The sequence below is a fragment of the Falco naumanni genome, chromosome 12 (genome assembly GCF_017639655.2).
Source record: "Falco naumanni isolate bFalNau1 chromosome 12, bFalNau1.pat, whole genome shotgun sequence".
NCBI classification, from domain to species: Eukaryota; Metazoa; Chordata; class Aves; order Falconiformes; family Falconidae; genus Falco; species Falco naumanni.
The window spans coordinates 6192342-6215036 of record NC_054065.1 but is presented as its reverse complement, the minus strand read 5'-3'; the positions used below and the strand labels follow the sequence as shown (position 1 = coordinate 6215036).

Here is a 22695-nt window from a genome sequence, read left to right as displayed (position 1 = left end):
GATAGAGGAGGAAGAAAAAAAAGTTGCTTGCCAAACATTTGAGATAGGTGTAAAATGAATCTCACAGAAGAGAGCTTATAGGTTAAAAAAAAAAAAAAAAAAAAAAAAAAGGAAAACCAACTAAAAACCCAGCAATATAGATCTAGCAGAACGAAAGAGGGATGCTGGATCCAGAATCACTAACCTGGGAAATTTCCAGATAAAGATTAGCCAGTATCATTTGGTTTCACTGTGAAAATTTTGCTCAGCTCTTAATTATAAGCCATTTATAAAAGGTCTTTGCATGGTTTCAATGTAAATACAGTCAAATATTTTTTTAACATAGAGTTCTGATGCTGAATGGAAGTATGACAAGAAAATACAGCTGTAGAATGTCACAGAGACTGAAAACCCAGTGGATATATACCTTGACGAAGAACCAGAGGATCTGGTTTAACTTTTGATTTTCCTCCCAGGGCAGTCCCACCTGCTTAATGAAATTTATGCCTTACTAGCAAGTCTCACTAAACTGCATTGCATGTTTTGTGTATTGAATTCATTTACAATAGAATGTTACCTCAAAGCATACAGAACCTAGAGATCCAGAGATACAGCAGAAGGAATCAATGGTCTTAAATTAAGAACCATTTGATGTTTTTAGCTTAATTTCAGCATATTGCATATGCATTCAAATATTCCTTTAAAAAAAAAACAATAAACAACAAAAAGATTAAGAGGTAGAAGGAAATTTTCCTTTTTACATTCCTTCAGGATTTCAAAATAAAATTCTAGTACAGTAATAAACTTGACTATATACAGCATTGTTCGTTAGATGGTCAGATAGCTTCCCTCAAAAACAGACCCCTCTCAGCGAAGAAAAAGGCTATGAATGGCAGAAAACAGAGATTACCTAAGAGAATAATCTTAGTTATCATCCACCACGCACAATGTTATTAATTTATATAGCACAGGGTTTATTTTCACCAGAACACCTAATCTGACACTGCACAACCACTACACTTCTGCTTCCAGTTAAATACATATATATACCCAAATAGCCAGCTGGGTGAAGTTTGCTCATTTAAATGTATACAGCTACTTGACCTACAGGTTTGCAAACCACGGGCTACACTTCCACAGGAGCATGGGGATATAATAATGATGATGATGATTAATGAAACAGCCAGAATCACCTCAGACTCAGCTAACTCACATTCTTCTTTAAATTACAGTGAATTGTTACTTGTACTACTACTACATGTTTAAATACAATTGCAAATCTGGTCCAAGTAATGCGTGAAATCCAAACCACATGAAAGCACAGCCAGGTCTCTGAAAGTCTGGTTCCACCAAAGGTACGCTGAGGACACTGCCATTTTCTTCCTGGCATCAAAATTCTACCTGGATCACCCAGTCCACTGCTCTGAACGTCACAAATGCTTACTAACAATTTTTCTTGACTTGTTCATAAGGTCAACTTTCTGAATGTCACACACTGCCACAGTACCTACCATATTCTTCCAGGACAGCCTGGAAGATCTTTCCAAGTATAAAGCATATGTTTTTGGCTCTTGTCATCATTGGATTTACCCCATTCTATTTTGAGAATTACGCCCACAGAAATGTCTAACAGATTTCCACTATCATACAAGTTAAAGATTAAATAAGCACCCCGCTTATACTTCATTTTGGCACTCTTCAATTATAGCTAGCAAAACTGTCATTTCTAATAGCTGAGCCAAGTAAAATTCATAATGTCATCGCGTTGGATCTGCAATATTTTCATGTTAACTTGCAGGTTTCTCATTCATTCTTATTCCACGCTTCGAATATGCTTCAATCCAGAACCGGTTTCCTGAGATACATTCCACATATTCATAATCTAAATGCCACAGGGGAATCTGTAATTTATAGCAAGACTTAAACTTTTGGCCTAGTTCTGTAATTCCCTCTATATTAAATCATGGTTATTAGATACTCTTACTGTGAGTGGTTTACCAGAATGGTCATTGCCTGAAAATACAGCTTCAGTCATATTAAAGGTAGCAAGTTTTATTCCTATTTGCAGTTAACTCTTAACAGTGGGGAACAATGCAAATAGATTGGACAGATTAAAATCAATATGAAGATGTCATCAAGTATAGTAGCATATCAAAGTGTCACTGTAAAAAGATGTGACTAGTGGTGAACTACAGTTATGAAGCATAAACACTAGCTTCACTTTAATCTGGTTTTTTTTTCAGCATAAACCCTTGCTGTTGTCTACATGCTTGGAAAAATTAACAAGTACAGCTTCTGCTACTAGGTAAGAACTTAGCTTTTGGGTAGCTTTACTTCAAATTCTTTCCCTCTACAAAATTAGTAAACTTTGCTAAAACCAACATTTAGTAACTAAAGGGTCCAAAGTAATCAGAAAGTTTTATCTTCTGATGTGCTGCCAACCACATTCAAAATGGCCTGTGCCTTAACAGCGTATTTTATTATTTTATATATAAACATGTATACATCTATATAAAGATTATATTTATATAAAATATGCATTATTCAATGCATAGAGACTGTTTTGAAAGGCCTCATTTTATTGGTTAACCGTTTAAAAAATTTTCTACACAATTTAATTGTTTTTAAAGGATTTAGAAGATTGCAAGTCTTGGGCAAAGGGACACAGCTGTTAGTTGTAACAAATGATTGACAACAAATCTCAGTAAGTCAGTAAATATCTGATTTCAGGCAGTTTTGCAGATCTCTGAATGTTAACGTATAACAATTTCAACACATCTTTGTTAAATTAATGACGTGAGCTTAATGAAAGATGTGTTTAAAAGGTGTGTGCATTTTTCAGATAGAAAGCCACCAAATTCTACAGTACTAAATAAACAGAAATGTGCATCTTTTGCATGTTTATTTAGAAAGAAGTTTTCATCAGAATACCTCTTCCTTCCAAAAAACCAAAACCAAACCCAAATAAAACCCCAAAAAAACATTAAGCCCTTGTATGGAAGGAGACTCAGAAGAGTCATCTACTCTATTAACAAGCCCCTGAAAAGGCCAAACCCATGCCATTTTGATTGATATGACTAAGTGTTGCACAAACACCTTTAGTGCTCCAAAGGCAACAAACTCTGCAAGCAACCTATTCACGTGCTTCACTGTCCTTTACCCTGAAAAAGTTTTTCCTTGTTTAAGTAATCCCCACTTCAAGAGATTTCCATATATTTTACCTTAGACACCATGGTACATGGATTTTTTCCTTCTCTTTTTGCAGAAACCTCTCAAGTAATTAAAACACATGGATAACCAATGATCAATCTTCCCATGATCATTTTCAGACTGTAATCTATCTAAAAGTTATTCAACTGATAAAATGATCTAATGTTAGGGATGACTAATGAGAGAGACACAACATGCTCACGCCACGCAGTGTTTAGGACAGGCAGTTCATCTGCTTCATTGCCTGGTTGTCACTTTATGGAAAAAAATAATGTCACAACTTACAAAGACAATAACAACAGTAATAACAGTAAAAATAATAACAATAATAATAAATCAATTGGAAACTTGGAAGCATCCAGCAGAAAGCAGAGAAACACAGCAGACAAAGCCTCATAATGCTTTTAAGTACTCAGGGCAAGATACTGGAGTGAATTTTCACATCTGTGCTTTTGTTGTAGAGTGCTAGCATGTTAGCAGACACTTGGCATCCAAAAACGAATGATTCTTTGGAACCCCAGACACAGCCTAGACCTCTGCTGGGATACAAGCAGGCAGGTAATTGGAAGGTGACATGCTGAAAATACACTTCCATACTGCTCATGAAGCACAGGTATTTTTGCTTGTCTGATGCAATTCACTAAGTCTGCCTACAAGAACTCCAGATGGTTGATGGAAGAAAAAAACAAAACACTCCCATAGGAGATCTGTCCATGCATGTGCAGAAAAGAACTGCAGATCCCACCGGCACTGTCCTGAAGTACAACAGATATCTGGACAAGTCCAGCAACCTGTAACCTACCCCACAGCACAGAGGGAGGCTCCAAAACTGGCCACTGCATGAGCCTCCAATGATATGTCACATGTTTGCTGCACAATTGTAACAAACAGGATGTCTCGTAGAGGCCTCAGGTAGGGGCAAATACCAAGAACATTAATTTTGGGAGAGAGTGAGCAGTCATCGCTTGCTCTCCATGCACTACATTTGCAACAAGGGACAGCAACGGACATCAGTACAGTCAGTATAAAACTGACACCCAATGGTATCTAGTTCTGTACCTTAATGGCCATTGAGGAAATGGACAGTTAGGAGGCAAGGCTTAAGGAAGGGAAACTTCAACAAAAAAACCAAGATGCTACTGTATTGACAAAATAGTATCCTGTGGATAATGACTACTACCACCTCCCTTTGTGAATGGCTGGTATTTTTTGTTTTCAACTACACACATTTTTGAGTGACAAATTTGAAACAAACTCTTGAAGCAATGAAGTTTTTCAGTTTCCATCTAAAGCTGTTTCTGAATAGTTGCATTGCTGTTTGGTGCTGCTCGTCACGAGTCACGCTGTAGATGTATAAGACTGAAAAGAGGCAATGAACATGGCTGCTTAGCAAACGTTTAGTGCTACTCTGTAGGTATTGTCCCTTAGCAATCTCAGAGCACACAGAAACATTGTTAATGTCAAAAGACAAAAAATAGCACTGGACACAGATAAGTTATCAGTTTTTCTAACCAATGACTGAATGCAATCAAAAATCCAACTAGCAATCTGAATAAAAAGACTCTATTGTTTCTAGGCTAAACAATCCTAGTTCACTCAGTCTTTCCTCTTTTCTCATACTCTAATTATACTGTCTCTCTCCTTTAAACTCCTTGTCCAGGGATCACACTTCTTCTGAGGTACTGTGCCCAACACTGGGTAGTCCAACAAATTTTTCCTAGAATTTTGTTACCCTAAACTTAGGAAGCACAAAAACTCCAATAATTACTATTCATAAATCATGTGGAAGACTAGTAATAAAAAACCCAATCCAAAACAAAACCAAAAAACCCAATACCAAGACAGGCATGATAGTTAGCTTTACTACTGGACTTGCATTAACCTGTCTCAATTTCTTAAGACACCTAGTAGTACCTACCTTCCCTTCAAGCTCTTTGAAAACTCAGCAGTAGATATTAATTCAAGAACTCAGGAAAGTTCACAGTACTTTATTTTTTTTTCCCACCCAAACACAAATGGTAACTAAAAATACTGATTTCCAGTATGGCCTATAATCAGGAACTGAGATGCGCAGGCTGTCAGAAATGACAAAACACACGTGCTGTGACAGCTAAGATATCAGCATGTGCTGCGCCAGTGGACAGAAGTGATTTTGAAAGGCCAGCATCCCATTTTATGCAACTTGGCTGGGAATACTTTGCTTAAAGAATCAACCATTACAAGTTTGAAAGAAAACTGGTACATGTTTTTGCTACATAAGTTTCCAGTTTACACAATTATGACATACTTTTCCTTTTTAAATTTAGTCTAACTGGTTTGAAATTAATTATTATAAGAATGCACAAAAAAAAAAAAAAAAAAGGAACACAATCCTTTACAGGCTACAACAAAATAGCATAATTCCAGACTGGGGCTTTTAGTGGTTTAAAACAAAAAACAAATTGGGGACCAAAGCACTTTTCCACACAATATTTACTATCATGTTTAGGTCACTGAAATAAATTATTGTATTTGCATGAGATTTACTACCTAAAATTTTCAATCCAGCTTCAGCCTAGATTAAAAAGATGCAAGGAATGAAGGAAGAATGAGAACACATGAGCTTTTTTAGACGGATCTAGATGTAGTCCCAACTAAACAAAGACGTGATTAGCAAGGTCCAACTATGTTGCCAATACTATGACTTAAAAATACTTACAAAGAGTTATCTACATATATTAGAGTTAGTTTCACCTAGCAACTACTCTGTGTCTTGAGGGTGGTATTCTGCTTATGCTGGTATTTACCAGACTGATGCTTGTCGAAATAAATTGAAATAGGGCTTCAGTTCATCATTTCTTAAAAGACGCAACAAGGGAACATCTGCTAAGCAAAGAAATACACAGAATATACTGATCTTTTGAACTCCAATTACTTGTGTATTTGTTTAACATTTAACAGGGAAAGAACACTATTGTTTAACTATTAAACATAATGAAAAAGAAGTCAGTTTTCTCAATTTGAAATTGCAATATCTCTGGTCATTCAAGCGCTGTAGTAAGATGACAGACAGGCAACCAACAACGTATAATTAGTTGACCTACACATTCCTCTCGATTCTCAAAGCTTATTATAAATAACATGTAGACATTAATCCTTCCGGACCGTGGCTTAAGGCATGTTTTGGGTTTTGGGCTTTTTTTTGTTGGTTTTTTTTTTTTTTTTTAATGGCATCTAGACAGCTAAAGCATGCAGCTGAAGAAGGAATCTTCAATGACATCAGCATGTTTCAATTAATAGAACTGGCTGGCTAATAGTTGCCAGTGCTTATGCCTGTATTTAGATTTATTTGATAGTTGCAGTAAAATTAGTGAGTTAACACATATTGAGAGTGTTCCTAGGATTTGGACCAAGCTACTGAGGAGAAACAGAACTTCTTGACCACACTCCTTTTCCTGTTAGCTTAAATATGGCCACATCCCAGAACTTTGAGATTTAAATAATTTACACGCAGCCAAAATGTTCCTGTACCCTACATACAAACTCTCACAAGAATTTCAATGGGAAATTAAAGTGCACTACTACTGTCTCTAACAGCAGCACGCAGTTTAGAATAAGCACAATGCAAAACTGATAATCACAATGGAAGATAATCACACTCATTTACTAATGTAACTGAGAACTCTATATAGTCTTCTCTTTTTTTAAGCATAATGAATTTGCATAAATTAATATTCCTATGATCACTTCACCTCAGTTTAATTACTCTCCCAAGAGAATATCACATGCATAACCAGTGCCAGCTATACTCCCTGATTCATAGTTTAAACACGTAAAATCATCTCTTTACTTCTGAGAAAGAAGAGGAAAGCCCGCATTACAGATGGCAAAATTACATGACGCAGGGAAGGTGACAAATCTAGGTTTACCAACCCTTGAATTACACTGAATGGTTTTTAACTTGAACACCTTTTGGAATGCTGCCAAGGATCTAGTATCAAGGGATACTTTAGAGCAACATATTCTGCATGCAAAAGTGCCAAGAGAGTATGTTTGAGAAATTAAATCATTCTGTTCCGCTATTCAGCACTCACGGAAGCCTGAGAGTCTGGAAGGCTGGTAATTAGCTAATTTGCATGGACTCTGTGTAGAACAGTATTTAAAAGAATTCCAGCAGTATAATCTTTAAGGGGCAAGACAGCCTAGCCCAACTGGCTAGCTAGCTTGCATATTTTGTCAACCCTCTGTCTGAGGCAAGACAAGCCATTTTTAGCTGTACAAGGATGGGTGGGTAGATTTCTGAAAATAGCTACATCTGCAGTTTTACAGCTAAATATCTAATTTCCTCACAAAGAGTCTAATCACTCTCCCATTTAAATGGGCTGCAAAAGCTAGATCAAGAAAAGGAATGAATCCAACTCTCATTCCAATATTCCTGTAGGAAAATAGGCATTGTTCTTGGGTTTCTCCAGTACAGGAAAAGTACTAGGGCAGTCAAAGTTGAAGTCAGGAGGACAACTGCTTCAGGTGCTATAGTGCAGCACACAGGCTCTATGGATGCTGTGCCAGCCCTTGGAAATACCACAGACTTCTCTATTTATCTATTAAATAACATTAAGCCATAGCCCAATAATTCAGAATTATCAGGTACTAAGTACTGCTTGTCCATGACAACCTCATTTTCCGGGACAATTTACATTCCAACACCAACCAGCAGAGCTGGAAGAAAGTGATCACCAGTGTGTACAGACACCTGTCTGTGCCTAGGCCTCAGCAGCACAGCTGCTAGCTTGCACTGCTGGAGACCAAATTAGAAGCCTGGTAAAATCTGATCCTCACTTCTCCATCACTCCTCAACACAGTGTAAGTCTCCCACACAGTCTTTTAACTACAAAGTCCTAGGTACCTGTTGGGAGTTTGCTAGGCTGTGCTGACCCACCTCAGAACAGATCTGCCCCCCAAAAGTTTTGCATTGAAAAGGATAGTGCGTTTTCACACCCTCCCTTCCCTGTCCCACCACCACTTCGATTGACTTTGCTAACAACCACCAACTGGAAAAGAAAGTAACCCTGCAATCCAAGGGGCCTCTTAGAGTTTATTTGTTGCTTTGATATTTTCTTTCAAAAGAAATGGAAGGTTGAAGTTAAAGCATTTCTTCAGTCAATTTTCTTTGAGAAGGAGTATTTTGGAGTAATTTCCTACAGGTGGTAATAAGTTACATCTCTACAGATTTTCAGATAGTGCAGGTGAGGGTTTTATTTCAAAATACAAAAATTACTTTTCCTCTATATGATGTTTTATCTTCCCAAGCTCTAGTTCTCCAGCTTTAGGCCATCTCTTTCTGAGGTTTGCAATGGTAAAATCATGGTAAGTTAAGCATGAGACCTTAGCTGCCACAAACTATTATTTTACATAGAAAAGGAGAACAGTTGTAACTGCATGCACCTCTGTTTTCACACTACTAATGATCTGCACATGGCCTTCAAGACTGTGGTATACTATCTGTCTATAAGGTGATCAATTCTGTATATGCAACATGCATTTGAGAAGTAATACTCTTTCTGATGATACGGCTTCATATCCTGCTTATGAAACACCAGCCCGAAAACTGTTTTCAAAGTTACACAAATATTACATCAAATCTACTACGCAAACATCTATTTTGGAATCCTGACAAGGAACTAACTTTTAATGCTTCCATAACATTTTCAAGTTGGAAAAAAAAAATAAAAGAAAGAAGTGTTCTGCGTCAACAGGATCCTCCTCCTTCATGGAAATTAAGTGCCAAAAATAAATATGGAATTCCCTCATGTGGCCCTGCTGTTTTCCCATAGACTTAAAAAAAAAAAAAAAAAAAAAGAGAAGTCTATGCATTAATTTTAAAGCAACAAAAAACTTACATTGCAGAAGGAAAAAAAAATGCTACCTATTTCTACCAGTTTTTAAGGTTTCAAATTATCTGCATGAGGTAACCTGATAAAGTACAGCACTTTAGGTGAAATGAAGGTTACAGATATTATCCTGTAGCTTTAACTGAGAATAGCTGAACAGAAAACAGACAAGCTTTGGACACTGAAGCCATATTTTTAGGACTGAAACACAAATAGCAAAGTTGAACCTAAATGCAGGTTATATTTGAGCTTTTTTTGCCCTTGATCTTCTGCTAATCTTTCTGACAACATTTGCAGCAACACCTCATAGTCCCTAGGGTGAAGATGGCAATTCTCTAGAGGACCAATAACACAGGCACAGAAGAATGTACTGGCTTAACTGCTGGTATTCTTCTATGATAAAAAACAATTGCAACTTGATGGAAACTAATTTTCACCCATTATTACCAAACATCACTAGGTAAGGCAGCTCTCCTCTCCTGTTTCCAGGGTCTGTATGTATAAACGCCTGGTGCCCTCTCTGCACCTTCCACACACACCCCGAAACATCTCCCTCTTCTGATTGTTCTCTCCTCTGTTCAGACATCCTCCATCTCTCCACAGACTCCCTGTATTGCTGAGTTGGTGAGTTCCTCTGCTGTTATTTGAGCCACTTGGCCTCCATTCCAGACTCTCACATCTACCTCATTTTTCCTCCTTTATCACCCTGTTTTCTTCATCCCTTTGTCTCCTTTCTCCAAATACAAATTGATTGTGTCCTTCAAATTGTGACTCCACTATTTATTCCAGTTTCTGCCCACCCCCACCTCCCCTCTCATCTTTTAAATAGCTCAGGAACACTGAAACTTGTGTGCAGCAGAAATACAGAGTTAACATTTTCCTACTTCAATATTAGCACTACAAGGATAAAGAAAGAAGGGAGAGGCCATAGCATGTTCACTGCTCACTCATTCAAAATCTCTGGAGAATTTAGGTGTAAAACTGAGTATAAAAGGAACACTCTTACAAAAGCCTAAAACTTTGTCAAACTTGGATGGTTTTCTGTGTAGAATGTATTTTGTAGAATCATAGAACGGTTTGGATTGGAAGGGACCTTAAAGATCACCTAGTTCCAGCCCCCTGCCACAGGCAGGGACACCTTCCACCAGCCCTGGCTGCTCCAAGCCCCATCCAACCAGTCCCTGAACACTTCTCCAGGGATGGGGCAGCCACAGCTTCTCTGGGCAGCCTGTGCCGGTGCCTCACCACCCTCACAGTACAGAATTTCTTCCTAATATCTAATCTAAATCTACACTTGTTCAGCTTAAAGCCATCACCCCTTGTCCTATCGCTACATACCCCTTGTCAAAAGTCCCTCTCCAGCTTTCCTGAGGGTCCCTTCAGGTACTGGAAGCTGCCAGAGGGTCTGCCCGGAGCCTTCGCTTCTCCAGTTGAACCACCCCAACTCTCTCAGCCATCACTGACTCAGTATCACTTTGACCACCTTTTATTGAGCACAACCTGCAAGAGCCAGAGACCGTTTAATTCTGCATATGTTAGAGCACCTTCAAGGCTCTTAATATAGAACAAATTGCAAAAGTGAACTTTTTTTCTAACTTCAGGGTTTTTCCCATGCAGAAGCAAAACACTAATTTTTATAAACTTAAGAACATACAGACACATCAGGGTTCTTCATGCTAATACATCAGAACGTAAATCAAAAAATACTTAAATAAAAATGTTTCTTTGTTAAGAGTATGTCAGGAACTGATAACTTCTTAGGTGTTGGTATGTTTTGCGATGTAGGCAATATACAAATCTTGGACTAACTGAATTACTTGATCCTAAAAGTGAAAACTCCTGCAGCAAACAAACAGTATTATGTTGGCATAGTAAAGTTGATTAAAAAAACTTCAGAGTATCAGATGTCAACTTACAAGACCCTGTTCTAAAATGATGAGATGGCTGAAGAGCGTGGGAAAAATGTGTTAGCTGCACCTGCAAAACTCTGCATGCAGACATTCATGCTGAGGGTAAACAAGTAGTCAGCCATGCAGCTATTTGCAGACTCTGCACTTACAAATGGCCGCTTCCATGTATAAATGCTGGACCTGAAGGCACAACATTCATGCCTCTAAACTGAAAAACTGAAATAAGCCTAATATCACAGACTGTCCACGTGAGACATCAAGCACTAGAAGTCCTAGGTCTCATTCCTATAGAATCAGAGCCCCTCCTTATTCCTGCCAACCAAGGTCTAACACTGCTACAGTTCAAGGCAGATGGTCTGAAATTCCTTTTTAGTACTTTATGTATCTGCCTTTCCAGTACCAGTTTTGTGAGGCTACTGTACAAAATAAACTTGCTTCTTGGGGAGAGGGAAAACAGTTTTTTAAAACAACAACAAGCATTAATGATTTGCTAAATGGGTTGCCCCTCTTTTCTACTTTTTCTGTCCAAAATCAGTTGTTCCCAACAGGTTTGGTGCCTCCCACTAGCAGTCAGTCTCCAAGCAGAGGTATGAAAGTCAGTGCCTACCAAAGGCTCTGTCATTGCCAAAACTGCTGGCACAATGGGCAAACTGAAGAAACGGGTGAGGCCAGAAGATAAGGAGGTAGAAAGAGACATCTGGCTGTTCTTTTTTTACAGCAAAATATCATAAAAAGCAACATTTAAAAAAAGATGCTACGCTCTGCTGCAAGCTTAGTGATTCCTATCTCTGTGTGTCAGGCCATTAATTTATATTTGGTTAAGTAAACTTTGTATTTGGTCAAGTAAACTCAGCATACCAAAACACTGACAAACATGGTACGTTAGTAACAGAACAGAGTCAAAAAGCATTGTTTGAAGGGAGAAATTTAGAAGGATGGGAGGATACTTGCATATAAAGTGTCAATCAATTACATAACTATTTACATGACTCAGTAGATGTGAAAAATTACTCTCCTGAAGGAATGCGCTTAAAACCATACGGAATAATATTCTTTCTCCATAACTCCTCTACTCTGCACTTTCTCTGTCCACTTAAACACAGTGGTGCTTGAACACTGTTATGGATTACAGAACATTTAATTAAACCTGAATCTCTCGCAGGAAATAACAAGACTGCAGCCTGTAGCTGTTTCATGCAGGCTTCACTTCCCACACTGAGATAACGCCTGCTATCCAAGCACAAAACTTGGTAACCCACTAAGCCCAGACCTGCAAATAGACTGTATTGCTTCATAGGACATAATCCCGTAACAGAATTTCCCCCTTTTTAAGTCAAGTAATACACAAAAGCTTCAGCCCTCCAGGTAATGGTCGGACACTTAAAACTGCATTACTGTAAAATAGTCATATAGCCTATGTTCCTACAGGGACAGATTTTCAAAATGGCTCAATATTTAAGGCTTCAAAAGAATTTCACTCCTTTTTAGGCTCATGAGTGAAGAGTGTGAATTTTCAAGTGCTCAGCACCCAGTGAGAACAAACAGTCCTGTTCGGATCACTTGTATAGCAATTGGCCATTTCTCAGAGGACATTATCAAAAGCTGTTCCAGCTTTGTTCTTTTCAACAGCACTGCTGCCTAATGGCACCAAACATTTCCTGCAAAATAAAGATAGGCTTACTTAGCTTTTCAAAATAATCAATTTGAAAAACTGGGGCATAGAACATGTGGAATGTATTAACTTATCCTGATTTTCAGGAGGAATCAGTTGGTTTGTACAAGAGTAGGCCATTCCCTCGCTGTGTAAGCTGTGCATTTCAGGAATTTAGAAACTGGCCTGGAGGAAAAAATAATTCGTTTTCTGCTAATCTAACACATAAAAGGATCTGAGCTCAGAGGTGCTTCACCACTTTGCTTTCTAAAAAATAAATTCTCTAAAATATGAGTACATTTTGATAATTTGTGCAATTTATTAAAGCAAGTTTACATAGTCTGGTGCTTCCCTCTACATAAAAGATGTTTGTTACTATTATAGTTAAGAAACAAGAACCAAGTATGGAGACTGAAGCATAGTAGGTACTTCAGAAAAGATTGTTCTCTACTTAAGAATCTTCTGAGAAAAAACAGGCAGAGAGTTGACATTGTTTACCATCATTACTGTTCCTCAGACTGTTCTTCAGTATGTATGTATGCATAAGCACCTTTCAATAGGCAGTGTTACAGAAGCACCAAGTGGCTTAGTAATAAAACTTAATTCAACTTAAGCATAAAATCTTAAGACCTTTTCTCCCCCATTCTTCTTATTTTGAACAAGTCTTTGTCCCCCATTTACTGCTCCAACCTGAATAATAGCCCAAATTTAAGTACTGCTGCTTGACTTTCATTTTGATAAACTTAACAAGAATCTCTCAAATAACGCATAGCAAATCTGCAGCTGTGGAACTAGGAAAAAACCCTAGCCAGTAATATGGAACCAGCAATCCTTGCAGAGCCTGCTTCTCATTCAGGAATTGCTGAGAAGCTACAAAATTTCAGTGGGATTGAGGCACCTTCAGATCTCCTAATCCCTCCCTTTGCAAAAACGGTACATAGGCAATACTGCTTCTAACAAATTTATTTCCTTGGTCAGTAACCTCTCCACAGTGGAGCGGTATTTTAATCTTTGTAAAACTGCAAGTAATGGTAACGGTTTTCAAATTCTTAAAGGTCAAATTTTGAGGTTTAAATTATGCCTCCCTAACTTTCACATTTTCTCACTTAGCCACTTCTCCACTCTTATGTCTACTGTCCTTCATGGCAGCTCCTAAACTTCAGAGAACTGAGCAGAGCTATAACTTACTCTAATGTTGATGCTCACACATTGCAGATATACTCTCAGGGAAACCTGGGCATCACCCTTAAGGCAATTCAGTGCAAACAGAAGATATCAGACATTTCAATAAGATAATAAATCATACACAAAATACGCACGTAAAGAGAACAGCAATCAAAGCTGAAACCGATGGTATATGAGATGGTACTGAAATCCTCACTTACAGCAGCACTGAGGTAAACTGCAGGAAAACCAGCACACTGCAAAAGCATTACTTTAGCTCATGTTCAGCATGAATCAAAAGCAAACTGCAATCCACTGAGAAAATGTGCTTCACTATTCTACAAGTTTACAAAAATGCAAAGACTTCACTATAACATTATAGCCTTGTTTTCCAGAAAACTGCACTCAGATGTTATTCCTCTGACATCATTAATCTCCATGGAAACCTTAGAATAACTGTTGGCCTGAAATAGGTTCTGTCATCCCAGATCAACTCAAAAGTAGTCCAGCAAAAGATCTTATACATCATATTTTTGGGCTGTACATTTTTACCAGTGAGCACAGCTTAAGAGTTACAATTCCTGTGGCTGCTAGGGTACAGCTTTCATTCCTAATAATCAGAACATATGTAAGGTGAACTGTTTTTCCAGATGAGGCTAAGATACAGAGATTCAAAGATTACCTACTTCTAGAGTAAAATGGAGACTTGAAAAAAGCCCCCAAAGACATGTCTGTATTGAATGTTAGAAGATGATTAAAGCTAGGAGACTAAACTCCTAAAAAACCACTGTATCCCCTTACAAGGGAGCAGGGCAAAGCCAACAGACAATTCTAAAAATATTGATTAAAATTTACTTTTGGGGGTCATCAGGGAAATGATCATTTTAAGTGGACTGCAACCAGATCAGTCACGTAGGGTGGTTCTTCTTCCTTGTCCTCTCAGCCACTCTGTGACTAACATCCCCCTCACCGGTTCAAAGCAGTTACTCAAGAGATCTTTTACTTTAGCAAACAGGTCCTCTACAAATGAGCTTTGTGCTGTGTTAGACTGACAGATTGAGACATATAGGTAGGCTAAATTTCAGGAAAGCTGTTTTCTTGGCAAGAAGCTATGTATCCAAATGGTTTTGGTAAGGAAAATATACTGTCTGCACATATACAAATGCATAATATTATAAATATAAACAAGTAGACTTCTTACAGATCAAAATTGAGAAAGTGATCTGTAAAACTGAGATTTGCATAGTTACAAGTGTCACACTGCACTAAAACTTGCTGTCTTGAATGTAACTCGGCCATTGTTATAAATTTCCAGGGATACTTAACATAAAATGTCATATAAATTTTTCTGAGACGCAACAAAAAAGCAAAGACAAGCAAAAGACAGCAAGAGAAAAAAAAACTAAAATAAATAGAGCCTTACATTTGATTTCATTCATGTTCAACAGTCCTAAAAGGAGTTGCCTCCAGCTACAGCTGCAAGCACTCAAGATGTTTCCAGAAAAAAACCCAACTACCTGACTTCCTGAGGTCTGACCTTTGCAACTTTGACTCCAACAAGCCATTCCCTGATCATAGCTTACTTCTGTTCTGGGCAGAAAACTTCTTTTGTAGTGTATTTGTCCAGTTTCAAACCCAGTGAAATCCTGGGGGCCTCTGTATGTTGGGGTTTTTAAAATAATATACTAATATGGTAAAACAGAAATGCCTTAATACCGGGTTGTTAACAGGCTCACTAACTTGAGTAACACTGCTGATTGCTAGAAACATCCAAGGTACACTATCACGTCTGGGGGTTTTTGTTTGATTGCTTGTTTTACCTCAGCAGCATGCAGATGTGCATAAGCAATACTGGCTGAACTTGGTAGATGACTTGATATCTTTAACAGCTATGTTGAATTTACAAGTTCATTTGTTAACAAGTTGTTAAGTGAAACACTAGAGACCCACAGTGCCTGTGTAGAGAAGTCCACTTAAATCCTTAAGGGGATACAAACACATCCCTAAATGGGAGCTTTGCTGTGTTTTGTAGGCAGCCAATCTGAGATCACAGGCCTTGATTCCATGTCTCTGAACAGTAGGATATAGTCTTTGCTAGCACTGGTCTCCAGTCAAGCCTCAGTTAATAATCAACAAGCCCTCTGCATGCCTCCTAAGTGTCAGGCCCTTTGCATACCTACTCTTTTACGAGGGGAAGGGAAAAGAGAACTGAAGATGTACATTTGAGTAAGATGCTGGACTGGGTGGGACCCTCAGCCAGTAATGGAGGTGTTCAAAGCCACCCACTCTTTAATTCTGTCCCTTCTCCAGCTAACAAGCAGAAATAACAAGGCAGCTGCATGGTGGCATCTGCAGTACTGAAGTGCTGGGGAAAGAAGAGTGCATTTGTCAAAACCTAAAGACTGAATGATGCTAGTTTTACAAGTACGCATCTTTAGGGCGCACAGTAGGCTCTCGCTTTTTCTCACTGTGGAGGAACCAAATACACTCCCCTGTCTTTGTGCTCACTACTGATTACAGGGATACAGTCAACAGGATGGCAACAAACAGAGCTTGTCTAACGTGAAGAGAGGAAAGCAAGTGCTAGACAGCAACGTCTCTTGCTCCCTCTGGGAGTTCCTTGTAGTTTGGCATACGCTGTGCCTTATGCTTGCTAACAATGTAATGTCATCCATGAAGTTTTGATTTTTGCCTGGAAAAGAAGCAGCCAAACACTGGGGTTTAACTCTTAAGGAAGTATCCATCCAGTAACACAACAACCATACAAAGCCTGATCAAAGGTTCTACCACCAATGGTGGCCACGAGGCGATACCTAGGGGACCATACCTGATTAGACCAAGCATGTAACTACGCTTTTCTCAGAATATTCTTCTGCCGTTTGGTGCTTATAAACTTTAAGCCATTAGCAGCATTTTTGTGTTAAATGGTTTTCTTGGTTTATAACAAATTTTTGTAAATTTATATAATGAACTTAAGTGCATAAGAACAAGCTCTAAGTAACACAAAACCAAGCTAGCATTTATATAATCTAACCTGCTAAATCTGACTAAAATTCCATCCTTGGAACACAGGCACAGACGTCCAAGGAGAGACAGCAGTGGGATTGCTGCCTACGCCTGCCTATCTCTGAATTTTTCCTCCAGGCCTCCCTTCATTTTTACAATGGCCTCAAAACTATGAAACCACTGTGCAACATGAGAATACAAAACCTTTCAACCAGAAGAATGACTCAGTAAATTAGATTAGAACTAGAGCAATAAATTGCTGCTTGTGGGGTTTTTTTTCCCCTAATTCTGCAAGTCTGGGCCACCTTCCTTTTCTCTGGCTCCTACCTCTGAGATTAAGAAGTTATGAGGCCTTAATAACCCTACTACTAGCATGAAGGAAAAATTGCTTGGTTCCTCCTCCCAATGAGGCTTTTATGAAACATTCAGAATTCACCAGCTCAGCAAACAGAATACAAAACACTGCCTGTAGCAGACAGCATCAAGGTATGACATACTTGAAAAACAGCAAGAAAGTACAAGTAATTTCTTTCGGAGCAACTATTGTTAAATTTCACAAAGGGGCTACTCAAGTTTTTGTAACAAACAACATGTCCTGGTTGCTTTTGTTACTCATCCTCACCACCATAAAACATCTCATGCTGGTCTTACAACAATTTAACTATAACAGAAGCAGCGGGGCGGGGGGGGGGGGGGTGGGAATTACAAAGACAACTGAAGTTCCAAGTGTTTCTGAAAGACTGAGGACCAAAAGAGTTAAAATTGGACAGAAAGGTGACATACGTATCCCTGTGAGACAAAAGCTCTGGCTGTATCAGCAGCCTGACATTGCTAGGCAACTCACACTGAAGTGCCAAGGGTATATCAAAAGAAGGTGTTTGTTAATTGCTGTAAAGTCACTGTGTCATTTTATTATACAAGCAGCACTGGACACAACAACAACTGAAATGTTTTAAACACACACTGTATTTTTTAAAAACTGCTTATTTAATATGAGCTGTCATTCCCAGTATTTCCAGCAAAGCTACTGTGCTAAACAGATCTAACCCACTGTGCACAGTACTCTAATACTTCTATTTCAAGGACATCATGTGCAGGTTTTTACTTTCAGTATTACTGCAAAAAACCTATCTGACTCCAAGAAAGGTTCAAACAAGTTCCAAGCTACCCAATAAAATATTCAAAGCCACCAAGGCCATCATAAGGCTTAATTACAGAATGCAAACACAGTTGATTAAGAGGAGCCTTCACGGCTCACAGAATCTTAGCGGTTTAGCACTGGACTCTGATGCTGAATTTTTGTTTTAAACATTTATACTTCATCAAGAGCACTTTAAATTAAAAGTAAGTTCAAATGTAACCTAATCACTTTTGGTATTTTGAAGTTTAAATAATTGGAGACACATTTTAATTTAGGATACACACACACACATATGCATCGATCTGCACCAAACCACCACTGCAGCTCAGGAACAATACAAACACTTTCAGAACTCCAGGACAGCCTGGATATTGTTGCTCTACCATAGCCAACTATTTCACTATCCCCTTGATTTCTGAACATCATGTATTCTCTTTGGCCCCATATGAGTACCAAGAAAGACTTCTGTTGCTGTCAGTTGCCATGCTATTGTCAACTATTTCACCCCTTGGGAATACAATACCCACCCACAATTTCTCAAGTTTGTATTAGTCAGCTCTGCCCAGTGCTAGCTGTATTTCCAGGAAAATGGTAACATTTTTTAACTGTTCTAATCACTGATTTAAGCTTTCATTGTAACAAACATTCAGTTTACGCATTACCAGTAACACTGAAATCATGTACAATGGCAAATGGAAAAGCTAAAACAGAGCAATACTCTGGTATATCCACGGAGAATATGGAGCTGGAAACATGAGATGAGAGAATGCAGTTGTCTGGCCTGGAACCAAACCTATTTTATGGGTGAAAAAGGCAATTCCAGGTAATGGCAGTACCAGGTAGCACTCCCTTTTCCCTCACTGCTGGGTATGTGTAGACATTTCTGCAAAGTACTGATTGCAGAGAAAATGATTGAAACATTTTCCATTTCCCACTATGAGATTCACTTGGGTGACCGGGAGTTGCTTGTGACCCTGGTCCAGCCGATGAAATAACTGAAGCAAACTGGCCACTCCATAGTGACTGTTACACAGTTTAACACTAGAGCTTTGTCCTTATTTCTCCAGAAGGATTTAATTGATTAATTAGAGACCATAGCAACGGGCTCCCGTAACACACAGATATGCATTAAGGAGCAAGACATTGAGGTGCACCACAAGGAATCACCTGGATGAACAGTTACTTTCCCTTGGACTTGAAATCTTGGATTTTTTAGATGAAAAAAAAAAAAGCACTAAGTGTAGGACAGCAATCCAGTCTTTCTTACTAGTCTGCAGGCTTTGCACCTCAACAGTTGCATCTGTTGCCAGTGTTGTATGACACTCATCCATGGCAACACAGTTCATAATGAAATCATGAAGATGTCTCCCATTTAGCAAGAGCAAGGACTAGATGGAACATTCGGCTGATCTTTTTGTTGGCTTGGTTTTGTCATGACAATTACTGAGGTTAGTATGAACCAAACAAGAGCTAGGCAAGTGCACAAGCTACATCACGGTTTTGTTAAGCTGCAGTTTGGGAGTGCTTCTGGAACCCTAGCAGCAGCCTAAGTAGCCCCTGCTGTACAGAACTGTGTTTCTAGCTGCCACTTCATGAAGTTCCTTTTTACAAGCTGGTCATATACATGTCATGACCCCCGACTATTCCCTCACAAACTAAGCAGGCTCTTGTTGTGGAAATAACTACTACTAACAGTCACTCCCCACTGCTCCCCAAACTGCCTCCTCAATTAATAAAGCTGTCTCGTTTGGGTCTTGGCTATCTTAGGCTACTGGATCAGGTTACAAGGACTTCAGTGACACCACCAGGTCCCTGACCTTCCATCCAATGTCAGCAAGTTGTTCAAGTCTCTGTAATATATGTGCTACTGCAGCAGCAGCGATTACACTACAATACAAAAGTGTGTGTGTGTGTTTTCCTTTGTTCTTCAAAAATAAAATTGCCTCCTGATGAGGTTCACAGTCTGACATCTCCACAAAAACCAGTGAAAGATGGCGGCATGCTGAGATTTTAAAATATTATACACTAATACTGCTGTGAAGCACGTAAGACTAGAAATTACGTGCCAAAGTAACAGCCTCTTTGTTCTCTGATACTCTTGATCAGTTTCATTTTACTAACTACAGGATAATAAATGTGAAGCCAAGACACATACCTATATATATATACACGTACACACACACACATGCTTGATTGAGTCATATAATAGTGGATCAAAAGTTTAAACTGACATATTGAGAGAGGGAGAGAATCCATTAACAATGCATTTTCAAATTCTACTCAACTCTGATTTCTAGTTTATGAGCAACTTACAAAGCAGTTCTGGACTGGATGGATAAACAGTAGTCTAATTAGACTGATGTGCTGAGAAACTCTTCCTTCTGTGAAGCAATAAAATGACATGATTAGGACAAAACCTGGTGTTATCTGCTAGATCTCACTGTTGGCAAAAACACCCCTCCCACAGTCCCCAAAAGTACAGTATCAAGACAAACATTCAGAACAGGATTTGGTTATGTCACCGTTAAATCTTCCATGGGAGAGATTTTGCTATATAACTTTGCATAGAAAAAGATAAGTTGTGGCCAGTAGTGTTGGAAGCTCTGGAGGAAGCAAGCCATTCCCCACTGCACCATGCCAGAACAGTTTTTAACATTCAGAAAGCATCCTGAATGATTAATAATCATCACAAAGGAGCAGCTGAACAGTGCTGCCACATTTATATCTTCCCAGAATAAATGCTAGCTGATTTTAATTGTTTGTGTTTCATGTCTTCCTTAGATGAGCAACATAAGTTGGGAAGATTTCACTTCAGAATGAATAACAGAAGAGCTCCAGTAACACAGGAGCAGAGCATGAGCCTTACAAAATATGAGAATGATACTCCTGCACAGCTATTCCTAAGGTTTCTAAGTATCCTGCCTGCCACGTGGCCAGGTTTCACCCACAGGTCATTGCAACTAAAATGTTTAGCAAGGGCATGCTAGCATCATCTGTATTTCTACACACCTCAGAACTGCAGTCAGGCCACATGCTGTTTTGTCTGGCATAGTACCAAAACCGAACCAAAGTTATTCTGTGTCCCAAACAGCTCATGGGAAAAGTTGCCAGAGATACACATAGCTAAACTGGAGAGGTATGAGAGGCCTTGGAAATAATGAGATAATACTTTCTACACAAGAGTCAAAACAGTGAGTTTAGAGTAAAGAGAGGAACTCCCTCTGTATGAGGACCTGAGGAAGGATAATAAGGCAGCTTGTCACATTTTATGGTGGCATCTTTCGCTGCAAAAGGCCACAAAAATTGGACTATAAAGGACTTGAGTTTAGAGTAGAAAAAATGAATGACAAATGCTTAGGTCCTGGAATGATCAGGAGTGACAGTACGTGTCTTACTACTGAGAGAAACAAAGCACAGGTGACAGCCACTGGGAATCATGATGAAGAGCCCTGAAACTACAAAAGGGCAGTTGATGTTTGATGTACCATGCAGCAGGGAGAGGAAGAAGCAAACAGGGCAATGACACCTTCAAAAGAGCATGCTAAAAGCTGTGGAATCATTTCAAATTGGTGAAAGAAGACTGCATTTATCAAGGCAAGTTTGTTACAGTAACAGGAATGTGACATAGTAAGAATTTAGGGAAACAATTAGATGCGTGCACGGGTAAGAAGCTTTTCCCAATAAATGTTAGGCATCTGGCATGCAACCCCTTCATGCAAGTCTCCAATCTGTGACCCAAAGAGATCAGAGGAACACTTAAAACCATCAGTCACAATGTCATGATGGTGCTCACAGCACTTAAATCAGGGGCAAGAAGGAAGTAGAAGAGAAATTGTCCTAAGGAGGACAAAGGAAGTACTGAACAGCAAGAGCGCACAAAAAGTGTAAACAGCTTTTAGCTCTGTGTATGCATTTAAGAGAAAACTGAAGATGGAGATCGAATATAACCAAGTGCACCAACAGCAGATGGAGCTGTAAGATAAGAGGAAAAAATAAGCTTTAAAGGGACTAGTTAAAATAGCAATTCTGAAAATGAAGACATAAAACCCTACCCTCACATTAAGTCATGAAACACAATCCACAAGAGCCGAGTTTGATATGACAGCCATACCATGTTAGCAGAAGGAGCTGAAATGACCTGTCACTTCTTTTTCCTGCCCTTCGATAAGCAAACATCGCCCATGCCTAATGCAGGTTAAATCCCTGCCAGCTTGCTGTCAACCAAGTGCCAATATCAGCCAAGCACTAGGTAAACACAAACTTGACCTGATTTAACAACCATATTGAGGGGTTGTTCACATTCTTCATGCTCTGCAGTCTACACTACATGCTAATACCATTAAAAATTGTTTCACTGAAGCACACATGAGAATTTTGTACTATTTTCCGAGTTCTCTTAAAAGTAAAAGAATTATTTATGAGAAGTCTGTTGATCTTTGGAAAGGAATAAGTAATACACTGTGGTAAGGGCTAATGAATGCTAATGATATATGAAAAGATCTGCAGAGACAACCGGTATCACTATTACCATAACAAAGTCTATAAATGGACTTCAACACAGGCTTTACTTCATATCCAGATTCAATGACAAAGCTGGGCAACTCTAATAATTCCAGATAGAGCTATGAATTTTACTTGAAACTCTTCTGTAAAGCAGGAAAAAAAAAACCCAAACCCTGGTTCTGCATTAAATGGATTCCTGTATTAGGTAACACACAGTGAGCCTATCAAGCATAAAAACAGATTTATTTGTCAGGGAACTAA

At 38.8% G+C, this 22695-nt stretch overlaps 1 protein-coding gene across 6 annotated transcripts in view; it reads right to left on the bottom strand.

Annotated features, from left to right (window-relative positions):
• PLCB4 (phospholipase C beta 4) overlaps positions 1-22695 on the bottom strand; it is a 208343-nt gene that overhangs the window by 112590 nt on the left and 73058 nt on the right. For 4 of the 6 annotated variants that reach the window (XM_040611916.1, XM_040611917.1, XM_040611915.1 and 1 more), the window contains one exon: positions 20245-20312. The exons of the other annotated variants lie outside the window; for them this stretch is intronic. The gene's annotated coding sequence lies outside the window, so the exon portion shown is untranslated. The remainder of the gene's footprint in view (positions 1-20244; positions 20313-22695) is intronic. 6 annotated transcript variants of the gene reach the window in all.